Raw genomic sequence first — 19,491 nt, forward strand, 5'->3', positions numbered from 1 at the left:
TTCACCAGTGTGATCGATGTTGATACATCTATCTTGCGCACATCTTCTGTGACCTCATCTGATGCTGCTGCTTTCCCTGTCTTCGTTTCAATAGCACTGTTCTTATTTCTTCTAGGGTGGGCTTCTCCTCTTCTCTCATTGTGGGTTATGTCTTGGGCAGTACAGCTTCTGTGGGGTTTTCTTCATTCAGATGCTGCGGTAAGAACTGCTTCCATCTGCCTTTGATGTCCACTGGGCTGATGAGCAGGTTGTTGCTGGCATCCCTTATGAAGGGTGTCTGACTATCTTATTTATATTTCTTTCTTTGCCTTGCAACTTGATAGAGTTTCTTTCTGCAATCCACTGTCATTTTCCAGAAGTTGGTAGAATGTCTTTGATGCCTTGTTCTTTGCTACTACAACTCCTCTCTTAGCTTCTTTGTTAGCCAACCAGCATTCCTTTCTAGCCTGGTCTGTCTTTTCTGTCTCCTACTTTTTCCTACATTGCTTTCTTTTGATGACTACCTGGACTTCTGTATTCCACCACCAGCTTTCCTTATGTACCTTACTTCCATCCCTGGCTCAGCCACATATCTGTTCTACAGTCCTCACACATGCTTTGAGGTGCTGCCTTTCTTCTTCATCTCCACCTACTTCTCTTCTTCTTGAGGTGCTAGAACCCTGAGTACTTCCTTGAATTCTTGTCCTTTCTCTCTAGTCAACTTTCAGGTCTTCAGTCTGATCGCTGTTGACCTTAGAGCCTTCTCTGACCACTGCTTTCAGCTGATTGTGGCAACCAGTGGTTTATGCTCTGGGCCAACTGTTTCAGGGCTGACTGTTTCACTGGGGATGACTTTGTAATCGCTGATTCTACCCAGTGACCTTTCCTTATTAGGAGAAAGCCTACCTGAGTTGCACATTGGACACTCTTTTATGTGATCTTGTGACTGTCTTTGTCTTACTGAACTAAGTGCTGGCTACCATCAAACCATTTGCAGGATAGAAGTCTAGAATGGTCTCTCCTTTTTTATTCCTGTTGCCTCAACCATGTGGACCCAGGCTACCCTCATATCCTCTCCTGTCTGTGCAGATCACCCATTATCAACACCAGTTCCTGTTGTCCTGCTTTACATAGTAGCTCTTGCAGCTGCTGTTTGAATGCACTCTTTTCCTCAGTATCGCGACCCTGCTGTGGGGCTTAGGCTGGCTGAGGTTGTGAATAATACTCGATCGTTCCATTGGAGTCTGACTACCATGTGTTTGTCACTAATTCTGATGTCATCCCTCACTGTCTTCTGAAGCCTCTGCCTCTCTATAATTTCCACACCATTTCCAGCCTGTCCTCCTCCTGAGTAGTAGAATCTGGATTCCAAGCCAAATGGCTTTGCTGCACTGCCCTTCCACCTTGTCTTGAGGATACATAGAATGTCCAGCTGCCTCCTTAACATCATGTCATCCACTTCCAAGCCTCATTCTGTCAGTGAACCTACACTGAGTGTGGCAATTCTTAGTTCATGCTTGGCACATTGATTGGTTTTATGTCCAACTTTCACTCAACTGAGCTATCCCAGATAACCCAAGCTGGGCAACTGGATACCAACCAGCCAGTAGCTTATTGACCCAGGGCTACTGGGCTATATGGTGTGCACATACTGGTCATTAGAGGCACATGCAACCCTCTCACCATTAGCATGGGACCCAGGAGTAGGTCGGAACAGGTCAGGTTCTCAACCCACTTATCACCAGCAAATCCTCATTCTGGCAACATTACTCAACACATCCATATCACCTAGCGCCATATTTTTACACCATTGAGTGGCTAGCCCTGCCACATTCTGCAGGCTGTGATTGTGTCCCTTATTTTGAGGATGTTGTGCAGCCCTGCCACATTCTGCAGGCTGTGATTGTGTCCCTTATTTTGAGGATGTTGTGCAGCCCTGCCACATTCTGCAGGCTGTGATTGTGTCCCTTATTTTGAGGATGTTGTGCAGCCCTGCCACATTCTGCAGGCTGTGATTGTGTCCCTTATTTTGAGGATGTTGTGCCGCATAGTAGACGCCCAAAGCTATTGGTCTATACAACTCTTCCCCCTACAGGGCATGCTGCTTACAGGGTGAGTCTGAGGTAGAAACACCCAACATGTTTTTCAAAGATGGGTGAAATCTCCACAAAAAATAGGGAGAACATGCAAACTCCAAAAAGGCATTGGTCAGAGTTCAGAATCAAATTTTGTACCTTGTGCATGGGGGGGGGGGGACTTGAACCATTATGGCAAATGGGTATTTCATGTATATATCTATCTATCTGGTTCCTCTGCATTTGAATGAATGTATGTTGATTTGACAAATAAAGGGGTGTGATTTAATGTCGATGGTGCAGATGGCCAAATGGCGGATATGTAGAAGATGCAGATGGCTGAACAGTGGCTATGTTGATGGTATGCAATGTTGATACAGATAAGTAGGGTCAGGGGTGAAACTGTGTGTCTGTGCATGTGTGTGTGTGTGTGTGTGTGTGTGTGTGTGTGTGTGTGTGTGTGTGTGTGTGTGTGTGTGTGTGTGTGTGTGTGTGTGTGTTAGCATTAGGGTCGGTGGTGAGTGAGGGATGAGTGTTGTGTATTTGTGTGTGTTTGTGTATTTTAGGGTAAGGGTGATGGTTAAAAGATAGATGTAGTGTTGCTTGTGTGTGTTTGTGAATGTTTGTGTGTCTGAGTCTGTCTTGTGTAGTGACAGTGTTATGGGAAGGTTTTAATGAGCTTAAGGTGTAGAGTTAGGGTTGGGGAGGGGCAGCATTAGGATTAAGGTTTGCGCCTATTACTAAGGTGGTACAGGAGAGTGATTCTAAAACAATACATACCATGATCTTCATTTGTATTGCACACAGGGCTTGAAGGGTTACATGCATCATATGGGAAGTGCATTGCACAACTCCAAAGTCACAGTGTGGCATAACGGTTAAGGTGTTTATCACACAAGGTAAAGGGTTTGATTCTCAAACTTGAGAAGCATATCTAGGCTTACAAAAGCCCCATTGCGGTTCTTAGCCTAGAAATCACCCATGAACCTAATGTGTAGAGCTGGGGTTTTAGCAGTAGTGATAGGGTAAAGTTAGCTCACATGAGTAAGGTTTGACAGGAGCATTTCACAGGGGAAAGTCCCTGCAGAGTGTTATTTTATTTCTTAGAGGGAGACTTGATGTGCAGAACAGTGAAAGCAGCATGTATACACCTATGTTTAGCTATCTCAAAAGATTTAAATGAATGAATAATTAAAGAAATGCAAAGTAAGTCAAAAGCACTGTTTTAAGATTCATGGTGGATGTCTCAGATTAGACATGAGAAAATATTGCTTCAAAATCTATGCAAAAATTTGTAGAAATAATTTTAATACAGTGCTGCCTGACAACAATAACAACCATAAGGTAATCCTTCAAAGGGGATAAATTAAAATGATGGTTTTGAAGTATCATCAGCAAAGACAAAATGAAGTGAAATAACGAAACCATTTACCCAAGTGGTCTTTAGTGCAAGGCTAGCCCTAGTTGAACTGGTGCCTTAGGCAAAATGGCTCCATGATGGCCCCTCATCCAATGTCCACTGTCCCCCTCCCCTACATATCACCCTGTGCATCCCCATTCTGGCCTATCCACATCATCCAGATTACTCATTTCTTACTTATTTGCTCAGGTTTTTTCCTGCATTTATAGGCAAGACTACTCTGTATGAACTGCTTTGGAAATAATTGTATTAAACAAGGGATCTTGATGCCACAGTGCCCCATGACCCATGAGGGTTCTAGCTGCTCTGAGGTCATTTTATATATATTTTTTAACAAAACATTCATCCACTGATGTTCTGAATGTAAATCATAATTAAGGGAAGTAATTTAGCCTTTGCTCTTCAACTTTTTTTTCCCATGAATCCTTTCAACTCACCCTAACAAACCAAGACTACACTGTAATACCTAAATTAAGCTGGTAATGTAGGTGCCACTAGCCACTCAGAAGCCACAGGGTTATAAATGCTCTAAGGTGCATTTTAAAGCTTTCCTCCAAGATTTTGATCCGATGATGGTCTGAACAAGTATCATACCTGACTAAAGAAATTCAATCTTACTTTATTATTTTAAGGAAGAAATGATTTCTACATAAGGCTTAAAGCTTAAAGTTGACCAAATAACAGTGCATAATAAACAGAGAAGATAAGTGCTTGTGATGATACATAAATCATCTCTGGAAATAGTAAATGCCTTCCTAGTACACCTTAAAAAAGATCATCACTTTCTGTGTCTCCCTGTCTAGTGATAAATTGGGATGAAAATAAAAAGTCAGATAGGGAGCATTTAAAACTGAGCAAAAGACAAGATGTCAGCGAGTTACTTTTAGGGTCTATAACATATAATCAAAGTTTCCGAAACTTTGAATAATTAAAGCTTGAACTTTAATGATCGAAGACTCGGAACTTCGAAAAAAAAACCCCACCAAAACACACACACACACCAAAACACACACACACACACACACACACACACACACACACACACACACACACGCACACACAAAAAACGTTCTATGCAGGGGGCAAGGCCCCCTGCATCCCCCCACCCCCGCTACTTAAATATACCATCTCCCAGATCACTGTACAGTGCAGTAAAGGGAAATCTTCCCTTTCTGCACTGTATGGCGATCTCTGTTATGTGATTATCATTAAAGTTCTGCCTTTAATTATTCGAAGTGTTAAAACTTCGATCATATGATAGGAGCCTGTTACTTTTATCCAGCTAACTCCAATCCCCCCAGCAGTTATAGCCATGCCATCTAACCATTTCTGTCCAAAATGCTGCAGAACATCCCTGAAGATTACAGTAAACCAGTAAAGCCAAACATAATAACTAAGTAAATAAATAACTTACTCCTGCCTGAGCATCAGCTCTCCAGCTTCACTCCTACATTGTAACATTGCAGGGCCTCTGCTCCATGACCTTGCAACACTCAAGCCTAATGTGACTTTGCTTGATTTGAATGGTTAAGTCAAGTAGAGCAACCCCCCCCCCCCCCCAGGCATCGGTCATGCCAAGGGCACATTCCTTTTCTAACAAGGCACTGTATTTATTTATCTATTAGGGATGAGAAACAATGTTTCTGTGCTCTAAAAAATAAGTAAATGTATAAAAAGTGCCACTGGAACCACAGTGCTCTAGGCAACTACCTAGTTTGCCTCTAAGTAAAGCTGGTCCTGCTTTAGTGCACACCAAAATCATTTTGAGGAGTTTTGATTTGAAACACTGGGAACTGTCTACCAGACAAACACTGTTAGCTTAAAACCGATAAATGGAAATGTAGTGACTGCAATGCCATGTTTTGGTACCCCTATGGGTCCTCCATTAAACAGAAAGTTATTATATTCTTCAGTTTTACAGTGTAATTAAACTCAAAACTGCTGAAGAAAAAGTACATATGTTGTAGAAGTCCAAAGTGTACAGGACTGGTGATGGAAGCAGCAACGGCCACCTGTGAGGGAGTGTGTAGCCAATGAAATGGGTAATCTGAAAGCAAAGGAAGTTAAAGGAACATTCCATCTCAAAGTGTTATGTGGTTCATACAGTGCTGCAACTATGCTCTGAGTGACAGCTTGCTTTTTTTTTTTTTTTTTTTTTTTTTAACTAATACTTAAGCAATAAGGCTAGCTATTTATCACACATAGTGATGTTAAATTGTTGAAACAGTAGCATCATCTGGAGTTCAAGGTCACATTATCTAGAGTTTATCTGTTTAGTCATAAAGAATTTTCACTGCAAAACTGCAGACAAGCCAAGATATAGACTAAAGATAATTTAAATGCATTTGTCAAATTTATTTCTCTAAATCCCAGTAAGAGGTCCTGTCCCAATATCTATCTATCTATCTATCTATCTATCTATCTATCTATCTATCTATCTATCTATCTATCATCTATCTATCTATCTATCTATCTATCTATCTATCTATCTATCTATCTATCATATTTGTCTCTCTATCTATCTGTCATTTAAGCAGCTGATATAGGCCTGGAATAAACATGTTTTGCCTCCACATTGCATTCACAGGGCAAAAACTCAAACAAAATAGTTTTAAACCTCATGGATCAGTGTGACATTAAAAGCAGAATAGACTGGAGGGTATGGCCCAGCATGCATCCACATGTTACAGTGAATTAAATGCTAGAAAAGCTTATGAGAAAGAAAAAAGTATGCAACACAGCTGCACTGTAGGAACGCTCACATCCTAGCTCTGGTGACGTCTCTGTCACACATGTATGTCCTAATTTTGTCCACTTTGTTTTTTTCGCTAAGGGATTCATTGTTCTTCTACATATTAAAACCTATAATTGGGTTAATTGTTTTTTCTATCAGTTTCCCACACATTTGCGCAGTGTATGTGTTGCAGTGCACTGTGTTTTTCCTATCAGTTTCCTACACATTTGCGCAGTGTATGTGTTGCAGTGTACTGTGTTTTTTCTATCAGTTTCCCACACATTTGCACAGTGTATGTGTTGCAGTGTATTGTGTTTTTCCTATCAGTTTCCCACACATTTGCGCAGTGTATGTGTTGCAGTGCACTGTGTTTTTCCTATCAGTTTCCTACACATCTGCACAGTGTATGTGTTGCAGTGTGTTGTGTTTTTCCTATCAGTTTCCCACACATTTGCGCAGTGTATGTGTTGTAGTGTACTGTGTTTTTCCTATCAGTTTCCTACACATTTGCGCAGTGTATGTGTTGCAATGTACTGTGTCTTTCCTATCAGTTTCCCACACATTTGCGCAGTGTATGTGTTGCAGTGTACTGTGTTTTTCCTATCAGTTTCCCACACATTTGCGCAGTGTATGTGTTGCAGTGTACTGTGTTTTTCCTATCAGTTTCCCACACATTTGTGCAGTGTATGTGTTGCAGTGTACTGTGTTTTTCCTATCAGTTTCCCACACATTTGCGCAGTGTATGTGTTGCAGTGTACTGTGTTTTTCCTATCAGTTTCCCACACATTTGCGCAGTGTATGTGTTGCAGTGTACTGTTTTTCCTATCAGTTTCCCACACATTTGTGCAGTGCATGTGTTGCAGTGTACTGTGTTTTTCCTATCAGTTTCCCACACATTTGCGTAGTGTATGTGTTGCAGTGTACTGTGTTTTTCCTATCAGTTTCCCACGCATTTGCGCAGTGTATGTGTTGCAGTGTACTGGCTTTTTCCTATCAGTTTCCCACACATTTGCGCAGTGTATGTGTTGCAGTGTACTGGCTTTTTCCTATCAGTTTCCCACACATTTGCGCAGTGTATGTGTTGCAGTGTACTGTGTTTTTCCTATCAGTTTCCCACACATTTGCGCAGTGTATGTGTTGCAGTGTACTGTGTTTTTCCTATCAGTTTCCCACACATTTGCAGTGTATGTGTTGCAGTGTACTGTGTTTTTCCTATCAGTTTCCCACACATTTGCACAGTGTATGTGTTGCAGTGTACTGTGTTTTTCCTATCAGTTTCCCACACATTTGCGCAGTGTATGTGTTGCAGTGTACTGACATCCCATCTAGACTGGCTCCCAGCTATTTTCCTCACTGTCTGTTGGGATAGACTCTGGTGCCCACGAGACACTAAACAGGATAAAACAGGTATAACAGAAACAGTGAATGTATTGCAATGCAGACTGGCACATCCCAGCTATAAATGTAATTCATTACTTACTTGTTATTCACTGTTACCGCAGATTGCACATGAACAAACACAAAAGTCAGCAAACCAGCCATACACACAAGTAGCAGTACTGCACTGAATAACGGTCACATTAATTCTTGTGATCTGCCCAAGTGCACAGTAACATGTACCTTAATGCTTTTTGATTAAATGTGTAGCCTTTTCTTCCAGTTTTGTGTTCATTGCTCATTGCTTTTTCTCATTCTGAGATGGTAAGCAATGTTTTTGTAAGAGCAGACAGTATAACATTCCTTACTAAGAAATGGGGGTCAGTATTGGTATAGCCAGGCTTTAGGGTTGTTTACACTGCAAGACAGAAGGTGAGACATTTTTAGACATTGAATATTTGGCAGAATAGCTTGTGTAATAATGAAGGCTTGGATAAGGTTAGGCTGTGGGTAGAACCATTGCTACCTGAGTATAGTAGAACAGTTACTTAGCTCTAAAGGGTTTTATTTTCAGATTTTGCTTGTATGACTAGAATGGAATGGGAGAGAATGGGATGCATGTTTGCAGAATCAGTAATACCAGGAAATTTATTTTAGAACCTGACTAGCAGTAAATTGCTCAGGAAAATGGGGGCTACGAACAGGGCGAGCAGTAGTTAGTAGGAAGGTCAGAATGACTGAAGAAATAAAGGGATGCTTCATTTCAGTGAAGAAATGTATAAAAAGGAGCTGTGGAAGACTATGGTGATGAATACATTTCAAATATGAACAGAGACGGAGCATTAGTATGAAAGGACATGATTCGGAACGTGCCATGGTGCCTTTAGAGTGATTTATAGATTTGGAGAGGATATTACTGTGGAAGAATATCTTTCTCCTGGCACTGTAAAAAGTGTACAGGCCATTCACAGCTCTCATCTGCTGTTATAAATTCACAGGTTCATAGGTCACTACTAGGCTAATGGCACAAGAGCCTTTACAAACCTAGCCAATAATACCCAGGATATGACATTATTATAACTTAATTCCCCAGATATGGGATGGGGTGGTATCAGGGTAGTGGGGCTTTGGGTGTTGGAGCCCTGAGTCATTTTACAGACTGCCTGTGTCCATAACGGACATGGACAGTACCCCAGGAGTGAATTTATGGTTCTGTATCCATTTATCAAAATTCTTTATGAAGAGAGTGAGGGGCAGGCTTCATTTTACAAAGATGGGAAGTTTATAGACAAGGTAGTCTTAGGGATATGAATCTGTTTCTCCAGCAATTTTAGTTAGAGTCACAAAAGGTTCAGATCCATGGAACGCATAACCCTCATATAATTTTTCTTTTAAATATGTAACATTTTCATCAAGGCTGGATAAGAAAATGCCTTGTAGATCAAGCATAAGTCCCCTCTCAAAAAATAATATTAGACAGAGTAAAGGGATATGGCCTTTAGTCAGTCTGCATAAAACATGTGTCTTATGCTTTGTATTTTTTAGTGAGAAACCTCTGGGGTCACTCCAATTGGTTTAACTGCATGGTTAGATACATGCACAAGGAAGCATTGTACTTGATTGTGGACCCGATGAGGGCTGAGTACAATGGCAATTCCTTTGATCTTGATGCCATGCCTTTGCTATAAGTTGAGCCACACAAAAGGATTTCAGGATTTCCTCACTACGGTAGCTACCTGGTGGTCAAAGTTTAGGTTACTATCTATCTGTGTTCCTAGGTTCCTCACCACTGGGTGTACTTTTAGGGGTGTGCTATCAATATTATCATTTGCAGGGATATCTGATTTATGAAAGGGTATGATTACACATTTTTTAGCATTTAGTCTCAGACCATGGTTTTGGCACCAGTTGTTTGTCATTTTTAGGCCTGTTTATAGGATGTCATCCTCATTTGGGGATTCAGTAATTGTTTCCAGCTTACCATCATTGTCAAACTTTTTGATCCAGAGGCTCCCAACATTGGACCTCACTTCAGAGAAATATATACCAAAGAGGAGGGACACCAACACTGAGCCCTGTGGGACACCAGTAGTAACAGGTTTCTTATTGGAAGTGGATTTATCTATCCAGACAACATGTGCCCTGTCAGTGAACCAGTTGTAGTAGACTACTAGAATAAAACAGATTTAACATAATAATTTGACAATCATTTTTAAAACTTCTTATTATTGGATATTACTGTAAATAATAGCCATCCTACATTATTTAAAGGCTCCAAATAGAAAGTTATGACACTAAGCAGAAATGGATCTGGAAGTTAATGCTATCAAAGGGTAGTTCTTTTTGGAAGTTTGGATGATGATATTAAAATGGAGAGCATGGAATATGACAGGTGATAAAGAAAGGATTAAAGAACAGAACATTAATCAAAATGCTAAAGTGATATTAAATAAAATATGCATTTTCTAATGTTTCTGGGAGGATAAGGAGAGGAACTCCTTGTCCATTAAATAGCCTCAGAATGTAACACAAAAAATTTTGCATTAAATGGAATTTCAAGGATTACGTCAAATCAAGTAAAATGAGTTATGCTTAAGAGGCAGGCAAATGAGAGTCTATAGTCCACTAAGTACTTGTAAAGCTATTGCCTTTATGATGGCCAGGACAGAAAGTGCAAACGGGGAATCAAAAGCTAAAGCTAAGATAGCTGAGAAGGAAAAGGGGGCAAGGCAAAGTTACAGGAAGATAAAGGTGAATTTGAGGCCTGTATTGGAAGTAGTCTGCATGGAAGGTGATGTATAAAAGGAAATTAAATTAGGACTGATTTGTGTTTATAAGGAACATATAAATGTTGGGGAAGTATGGAATTGTGAGTAACTAGCTTAAAAAAGGAAAGAGAGAGAATTGAAGTATTTTATTTATTTCAATTATGTTGAATGTTTGAGTTGCAGTTAGTGACCTGTGTGATAATAATACTTTGTGCTTTTCATCTGCTTGCATTTTTAAGTGTATTCTGGGCCCTTAGTCTTGTATTTTTATTAACAGTTATGGGAAGATTGTGCTTCTGCATTATTTCACACTTCTATTTCCTTAAGTAGAATTACATGTAAAAGCTATCAGTTTGTATTTTAAACCTGTTGACCCCATAGTCTTGTAGTTTAATTCACATTTGTGGCAGAGATGTGTACTGCTGCAGGATTTTGAGCCTTAGTAATTTATTATTGCATTTTTCCATAAACAATGTTACTGGTAAATTTCTGCATAGTCTGGTGCCTTAAACTGTAGTAGAAAGTCAATAGTGAGAGAATTGTCTCTGCTCCGGTTTGTGATTCAATGCTTTCATATTCTGTTTATATTTTACCTGCTTAAAATTGCATTCTCTTTCTGTCTCCTCCCCCACTAACACATTAAGCTAAAGTTTTGAAAGAGATCTTATATTGCCTTTATTTGATTGTATGCCTCTCTAACTAGTCTGGTTGATCTTCTCCAACTCCCCCGAGCGTATTGCTGGTGTTTTATAAGTCTGTGTCACTGCCCCCCAGTCCTTCAGATAATCTGACTTCCAAAGTCCCTCCCCTCTTTCAGTGCTGTTAACAGTTGTATAAGATGCTTATGTACTCTTCCCACTAGGGTTGCCACCTTTCGTTGTGGCTAAAACTGGAGAAAAGCCACACCCTTCACATCATGAGTAACCCACTAGGGTTGCCATCTTTCCTGTGGCTAAAACTGGAGAAAAGCCACACCCCTCACATCACGAGTAACCCACTAGGGTTGCCAGCTTTCGTTGTGGCTAAAACTGGAGTAAAGCCACACCCCTCGCAACCAAAGTAACCCCGCCCACCCCACCTCTCTCCCGCCCATATTCTGCCCATTTTGTGACATCATGATGACATCACATGACAGGGAACGCCCTCTTTTTCCATTCCTGCTGCCTGTTTTCGGCTGATTTACTATGCATTTCTGTAAAAAAGCATAGTAAATCAGCTGATTTACAAACTCCAACAGTCTGTTTCCTTTTTTGAAACATAATACAAGAGTTTGTACAGTGTTTTCTGGACTACTGGAGAATCAGTTTGAGTTCTGGATAGTCCAGAAAAAAATGGAGGGGTGGCAACCCTACTTCCCACCCATTCTTTTCCATTGATCCAGGATCCTGAGTGCCCACATAGCAAACCAGTATTGCTCTTGAGTAAACCGCCTTTGCTACATATTGTCTCCTGCTCAGTTTCCAGGAGCTCAGCAAAGCTTGGAGTCCTAGCCTGCATTCAAGAAGTGTTTTACTTGTATCCAGTGCCATCCTGGCAACGTTAAGTATCTTTGATTGCTAAATCGCACTTTGTATTTTGAGTGATCCCCACTGTCTCCTGCTTTTATGTGTGCATTTCGCTGATTTTTTTTGTTAAAAAAATTATCTTCCTCTCACTGTTACTGCTGAACAACTGTCTTGAAATTGCCTTCAGCAAGGGATTTCTAGCTAGTTGTTTAAGTGGCTTGTGGTAGCATTCCACATGTGGGTCTCTTCTACTGCATTTTTACATTGAGGACTAGGTTTATTCATATTGTGGCAGGAGGTGCTTGCCTGGTCTATATGAGTTAGGAAATGCAGAAAAGGATTCATAGTGTAGTCATTTTATTGGCCAGCTGGCTCATTAGTTAGTTTTTTGTTTTTTCTGTGCTGCTATAAATTTTGCGTGTTTGTATGAATTAACAGTGCCTTGTACAGTAGCGAACACCTAGAAAGAATGGTTTATAAAACTGTACCATGTAAAGCAGCAATATAGAACAAATACCTTGTGTGCTGACAGGCTTAGAGCAGCTAATTGGGAGTCAAGTGGCAATACTGACAGATTTAGTTGAATTCAGTATTGTGTAAACCTTAATGTTAGTAGAATTTAATACTGTTTAGCATGATCTGTTCTGATAAAGCACCATTAATAGCCTTCTAAGCCCAATACACCACCTCCTTGTAGCTCACAAATCCAAGGACTGGACAGTATGGATATGCAATTTCCTCACTTCCCTGTATCCATCTTGGTGGATATGGGCGTCTTGAGACAATGCAGCAGTTGTCTCATGTTTACTGACAACCACTTAATTCTTGAATTAACAGACACAGTATGCCAGAGGTGTACTTTCACAGTGACACTGGAGGTTAAACTCTCATATACTAGAGAACATCAGGTTGTTGAAACCTTCTACATCACACCCACCTCACATAGTACACAACACACACATAGACTAACATATGCTGAGACACTTAAAAGCAGTCTTCTTAAATGACAAAGATTGCCTAGATCACTTATTGTTAAAGTTACACCTCAGCAAGCCCAAAGGCACTCAGAAAAAAACAACACCTAACCCCACACATACTGTCTCTCGCAGTGGAACCCCAAACACTAAGCCCCTAAGGCAAGCAAACACACTTCCCAAGACTCTTATCACAGGGTACTCCATTGTAAGATATACTGATGCCACACTAAGCTGGCTGAACAAGGATACAATAACAGTTTGTTGCTTAGCTGTAGCCAGGATCCACCAAATCACACAAACACTCAAGTCATTATGCCGCAGGTACCAGTTTGATTCCATCATAGCCCATGTAGGTGAAATTACTTGAGATGTACCTCCCTGAACTATATGAGACAGACATTATGGAGCTTTCAGACTATGTGTCGCAGGCTGGTATGAGCCTGGCACTGAGCAGCATATTACCTTCACCAAGGATGATGCCATGATGTGAGTGAAAAATGACTGATTTCAACAACTGGCTGTCTTTCTGGTGTCATTCTAAGGGGATCCAACATTTGTCATCTTGGGAGGTCATGGATAACAGACCACATTGCTTTGCCAGGGGTGGTCTGCACCTCTCCCCTCCAGACTTTCAAATACTAAAACTTAATCCACCCCCACAGTGCCTTTTTACCCAATGCCAAATTGACAAACCTACCAAAATAGCAAAATCAACTCAACTGAACCTCAAGGTGTTACTGCTCAATGGAAGGAGCCAAAACAGAAAAATTACACTCCCTCCAAGCCCTCCTCACACTGGAGAATATAAACATCTGTGCAGGTACTGAGACATGGTTTAAAGTGCCAGAGAGTACCCCAGCAGGGTAAGGTTTCAGTGCCTTCCACACTTTTAGACCAGTAGTTGCACAGACAAGGGCTAAAGGTGGAGTTGTCTCAATATACAGCAATAATATACAGCAATAACAAGCATATCTCTATGGGGGTCTAACAGGATGGTATGCTGGAGTTCCTCCACATGCAGATCACCACAGACAAAATACCACACCATATCCTACCCAGCTATAGGTGACGTCCATGTCCCAAGAAGCTCATAATGCATACTTGGACCTACTGGAGACACTTACCATCCAACTTAACACCCTACTCATGGGAAACTAATTACCCCCCCCCCCCCCTAGACTGAGAATCTTACACAGCTGCAAGTCTACAGACATAGAGATTACTGGACTTTGTAAATACAAAAACCCTTCACTAAATAGTGAATACACCCACTACAGGCTCCAACATACTGGACCCCGTGCTTACAAATATGGGAGAATGCTACACCCTCCCAATGTCTTATCCTCTCTGGTAAGGTCCAACCATAAAGCCATCTCCTTCAAAATCAAAATCAACTCCGTAATCCTATTTAAACCAACAACAGTTAGTAACTATTCCAAGGCAAATTACCTTTTATTAAGTGATGGATTGTCAAAATTCAATGCCTCTCCAAATCCAGAGAACACAGAAGCCTGTACTAATTGCTCTCAAGAAACTCTGTACAACCATGTCAGTAGCTGCATAGAGGCTGCTGTACCTACCAGATGTAAGACCAGAACTAGCCCTAGAAAAAAAAAACATCCTAGGATATGCAACAAAAGGAAAAAACATTATGGCAAAAACCAGAAATGGTAAGTCCCATAAAGTTAAAAACTCTCTTATCAAACAAAATAGGTAACTAAGAGGGATAATTAGGTCAAGCAAAGCCAACTTTCAGGTTAAGATAGCCTCCTGTGTGAAAGATAATTATAAGGCCTTCTACAGCTATGTCAGAAACCTCAAGGGCAGCACACAGCAATGTGCTGAACTGGTGGTTAATGGTGCCACATTCACTGAGCCTGGAGATATAACAAATCTGTTAGTGGACAAATTCAGTTCCAACTTTATCCCCGGTCACCCGCAACCAGCCCCTCAAAAATACACTCATATATAACCCCTAGAGCTATAACTAGGGACCATATACTAGCTGCAATCCCTAAAGCCAAGAACACGGCCTCAGTGGGCCCTTATAACATCCCAGGATTCCACCCAAATTGTTTAAAATATGCCTTATCAGGACCCCTGTAGTTGTTATTTAATTATATTCTTTAAACAGGCCTTGTGCCACATGAATGGAGGACTACAGCAGTCATCCCCCTTCATTAGTTCATAGGTTTATAGGTTCATACTAGACTATCTGCCCTAGGGCATTTATAAGCCTAGCCAGAGTGTGCTTGGCTTTTGCCACCCATTTTAAATTAATTTTGTTATGCCCTTATTCGAGGTTAGTATACTGTGCCTCTGTCTAACAGTGACACAGAAGTGATACGATCTCCCATCCACTCATCAAGATTCCTCTTGAAGAGAGTCAATGAGGGACTCTGCCTAACCTGGACTGGGATTTTACTCCAGAGTGAAGGGAGCCTCTGGGTTATGAATCTGTCCCTCCAGCATGTCCTATTTATTTCAGTGCTGAGGTTCAAGTCTCTCGAGCACATAGCTCGATGGGATTTGGATTTTCTGAGGTGCAGCATGTCCATTAATTCCGGGTTGGACATGGCTTTATACGTCAGGCACAGATCACCTCTGAGCAGGCGGTATGCCACTGAGTAGAGCTGGAGTTTCTTTAACCGGGCAGCATATGGCATCTGTTTGAGCCCTTTGATCCTCTTGGTGAGGTACTTTTGGGGTCTTTCTAGTTGCTGCAGGTGTCTGGTAAGGTACATCCCAAAAGGGGCATTGTACTCAATTATGGTCCTGATGAGGGATGAGTAAAGAGGCACGATGACCTCCCCTGATCTAGATGTGAATCCCTTCATGATTAGGTGGGCTATATAAAATGTTTTTCTAATCACTTTGGCCACGTGGTTGTCAAATGAGAGATTGCTATCAACTTGGGTCCCCAGGTCCCTAATTACTTCTTCTGTACTTAATGGATTACCACCTATGTGGTAATTTGTGGCCACTTTGTTTTTGCCAAAGGGGATGACTATACACTTTTTGGCGTTTAGCTTGAGGCCATGGCTCTGGCACCAATTGTCTATTTCTATGAGGCCCTTTTGGAGGATGCTTGTGTCGGCTGGAGAGTCCATTATGGCACCCAGTTTGCAGTCATCTGTGAACTTGGTCAGCCACAGTCCTTCCGTGTTGGCCTGTACCTCCGAGAAATATATACCGAACAAGAAAGGTCCAAGGACTGAGCCTTGTGGGACACCAGTTGTAACTGGTTTGGAGTCTGACATGGCTCCAGCAATTCTAACCATGTGGGTTCTGTCCTTGAGCCAGTTTGCAACCCATCTAGTGACATAGGGGTTTATATTTAAGTTAGTGAGCTTATCTATAATGCCCGAGTGGGGTATTGTATCGAAGGCTTTTGCGAGGTCCAGGTAAGCTGTGTGGACCACCTTCCCCTTGTCAATGGCTTTGGTGACTGTTTCAAAGAAATCAACCAGGTTTAAGAGGCAGGATCTGCCCTTAATAAAGCCGAACTGGGTAGGATCCAGTGTCTGTAGGTCCCCAATATCGTTATTTATGAGGTCCATGATGATCCTTTCCATAGCTTTGCAGACCAAGCTAGTCAGGCTTATGGGGCGATAGTTTCCAGGATCCGTTGAGGCACCACCTTTGTGGAGAGGGACCACTGTTGCTGTATGCCACTCTTTGGGTACATATCCTGTAGTAAGGCTGAGACTGAACAGTAGTTTCATGTTTGGGTTTAGCTCTTCTTGGAGTTCATGTGGGAGAAGAGGCTGGACTCTGCCCTTCTGAGCTGGGAATTTCTGGTTAAAGGTTTATAGTGCCTGAATATTTGAACTGTATCTTACTGAAATTGGTACACCTTGTTTGCTCTAGCATAGACTAGATCCAGGCCTGCTGAATCTAGCTTTGTTTATATGCTTGTTGTTTGTTTGCTTGTTATTTCCCTGGAAGCTAATTCCACCTAATACGCAGCTTCTCAGCACTTCTGTGGATCACTAGTGATATCTGCATTGCTTACTGTACTAGTTCCTTGTTTCACTTGAAAGAAAGTTACTGTTTGTCGTTTTTGCATTTAGTTACTTGTAACACATTGCACTCAAGTTACCTGGCACTTGCTCACTAAAGCAATTATATAAGTCAGCACTAAAAATTAAAAGCACTACACCCTCACTCCCCACTGGCCCTTGTTTTCAATTATTAAGGAATTCCCAATATTATTCTAGCATGTCCAAAGGTCAGTTGTCAATCTCCTCTCCGGTCCAGCTGGTGAATCTGGGAATCTTGAGACAATGTTATAACTGCCTCATGTACACAGACAACCCTCTCCTCCTCCCACATAACACAAATACTTGCGAGATGCAGCTATTTAGCCAAACTGGAGGCTGAGCTCTCTCAACTCAGGACTGGCAAGACCAGACAGGAGGAGAAGGCAACTACACACACCACAAAACCAGCCTCACATAATGCTACCACACCACTGAATCAAACACATAAACACACAAAGACATACTCGGAGGCTCTGAGTAAAAATTTACCTAAACAGCAGAGGCCTCCAAAGCAGACACCCAAACAACTGCTACCTCAAGACACCCCACAAGCAACACATAAACCACAAAAGCAGTGTGCAAAGCAGTCACAGCCCTTAAGGCCAAATACAACACCAAATATACTTGTCATAGGTGACTCCACAGTCAGACACACTGACGTCCCACTCACCAGGCTGAACAAGGAGAGGGTCACAGTAAGCTGCCTATCGTGCGCTAGAATCCGCCACATAACACAAGCACTCTGGTCACTCCACGGTAAGTACAAATATGACACAGTCATTGTCCATGCTGGTGTGAACGACCTGAGACGTACCTCCCTGGACTACATGAAAAGAGACATAGAGGAGCTCTCTGATTATGTAGCCCAGGCAGGTATGACCCTGACCCTGAGCAGTATCTTTCCTTCACCAAGAATGATGCCACAATATAGAGACAAGATGATCAGCTTTAACAATTGGCTTAATGTCTGGTGTCATTCAAAGGGGATCCAGTGTCTGTCTGCCTGGGATGACATGCTTGACAAGCCATGCTGCTTCGCAAGGGACAGCTTGCACCTGTCACCCCTGGTATTCCGGATGTTGGCTAAGGCTTTTGCCACCCCATTGTGTCTTTTTTAGGCAAGGCTCAAATTCTAAACCTACCACCCTAGAAAACAAAAATGGGAAGAAACTGAGGGTAATGCTGCTCAATGCCAGAAGTCTAAATCTCAAAATGCACGCACTCGAGGCCCTTCTCAGTATGGAGAACATCGATGTCTGTGCTGTAACTGAAACCTGGTTCAAGGCTCCTGAGAGCACCCCGGCACTATTAGGTTTTACCTCATATCATGCGTTCCGGCCCCAAAACCCGGACCACACCACAAAAGGAGGGTGTATCCATATTCATAAAGGATACCCACACCTCCAGGTTGGTGGCAACGCCGCAGCTTCGAAACCATCCAGGTGCAACTAACCATAGGCAAAACTGCTCTACAAATTGTAGCATGCTACAGGCCACCCTCTCAAACTCAGGAACCCCACACAGCCTTCCTGAAGACACTGGAGGGTATAAATGTATCTCCAAACACCATCATATTGGGTGACTTCAACTACCCGAATATAGACTGGGAACATTACTCAAGCCCTAACTTTCTAGCCCAACGGTTCCTGGAGTTCATAAATTCAAATGCCATGGAACAGCTAGTCACTGTTCCCACGAGAGGAGAAAATATACTAGATCTCATTATCACAAACATGGGGACAAAATGCTCCACACCGAAGTATATCCCTCATTGGTGAGATCTGATCATAAACTAATCTCACTGGAAATCCACATCCCGCCCCCACCCCAAACAAAAAGACCACAGTGAAGAACTTCTCTAAAGCAAACTTCACACTACTCAAGACTGGTGTGGTATCCTTCAAGGCCCCTGAGCCAGTGGAAACCACAACCAAAGCTGCGGAAGCCCTTACAAATGCCTTCTATGAACACCTCCAGGACTGCATGGATCAGGCAATCCCAAATAAAACCAAGACTCTTTCCACAAAGGGCAAACGTCCAGTCTGGTGGACCCCAGCCATTAACAAACTTTACAATAAGAGGAGAAAGCTATTACATGATAGAACAAAATCCATAAAAGGGAAGTCACCCCTGATCATTATTAGTAAAAAATACGAGCACTCATAAAATCAACTAAGGCCAATTTTGAGAGAAAAATTGCCATGGATTCAAAGGACAATCATAAGGCCTTTTCAGCTATGTTAGGAACCTGGGTGGAAACTCCCAGATATGCTCAGAATTAGTCCAAAATGATACAAAAATCACTGAACCCACAGACATTGCCAATATACTGGCAGACAGGTTCAGTGCAAACTTCACCCCCTCTCCCCCTAAAGGAGAGATAACTATCCCAGCAGAGTGTAGCCTCCCAGACATCTCAAATGCGCAGGTGAAAGCTGCTCTCTCTAAAGCTAAAAACACAGCATCAATGGGACCGGATGGTGTCCCCGGCTGTGTGCTACACAAGCTAAATGAGGAATTAGACCCGCACATAAGGCAGCTGTTTAATCTCAGCCTTACCACAGGATACGTGCCCAAGGAGTGGCGTACGGCAACTGTGGTCCCACTCCACAA

The sequence above is a fragment of the Protopterus annectens genome, chromosome 5.part1 (genome assembly GCF_019279795.1).
Source record: "Protopterus annectens isolate FY-2018-M chromosome 5.part1, PAN1.0, whole genome shotgun sequence".
In the NCBI taxonomy this organism is placed as follows: Eukaryota; Metazoa; Chordata; order Ceratodontiformes; family Protopteridae; genus Protopterus; species Protopterus annectens.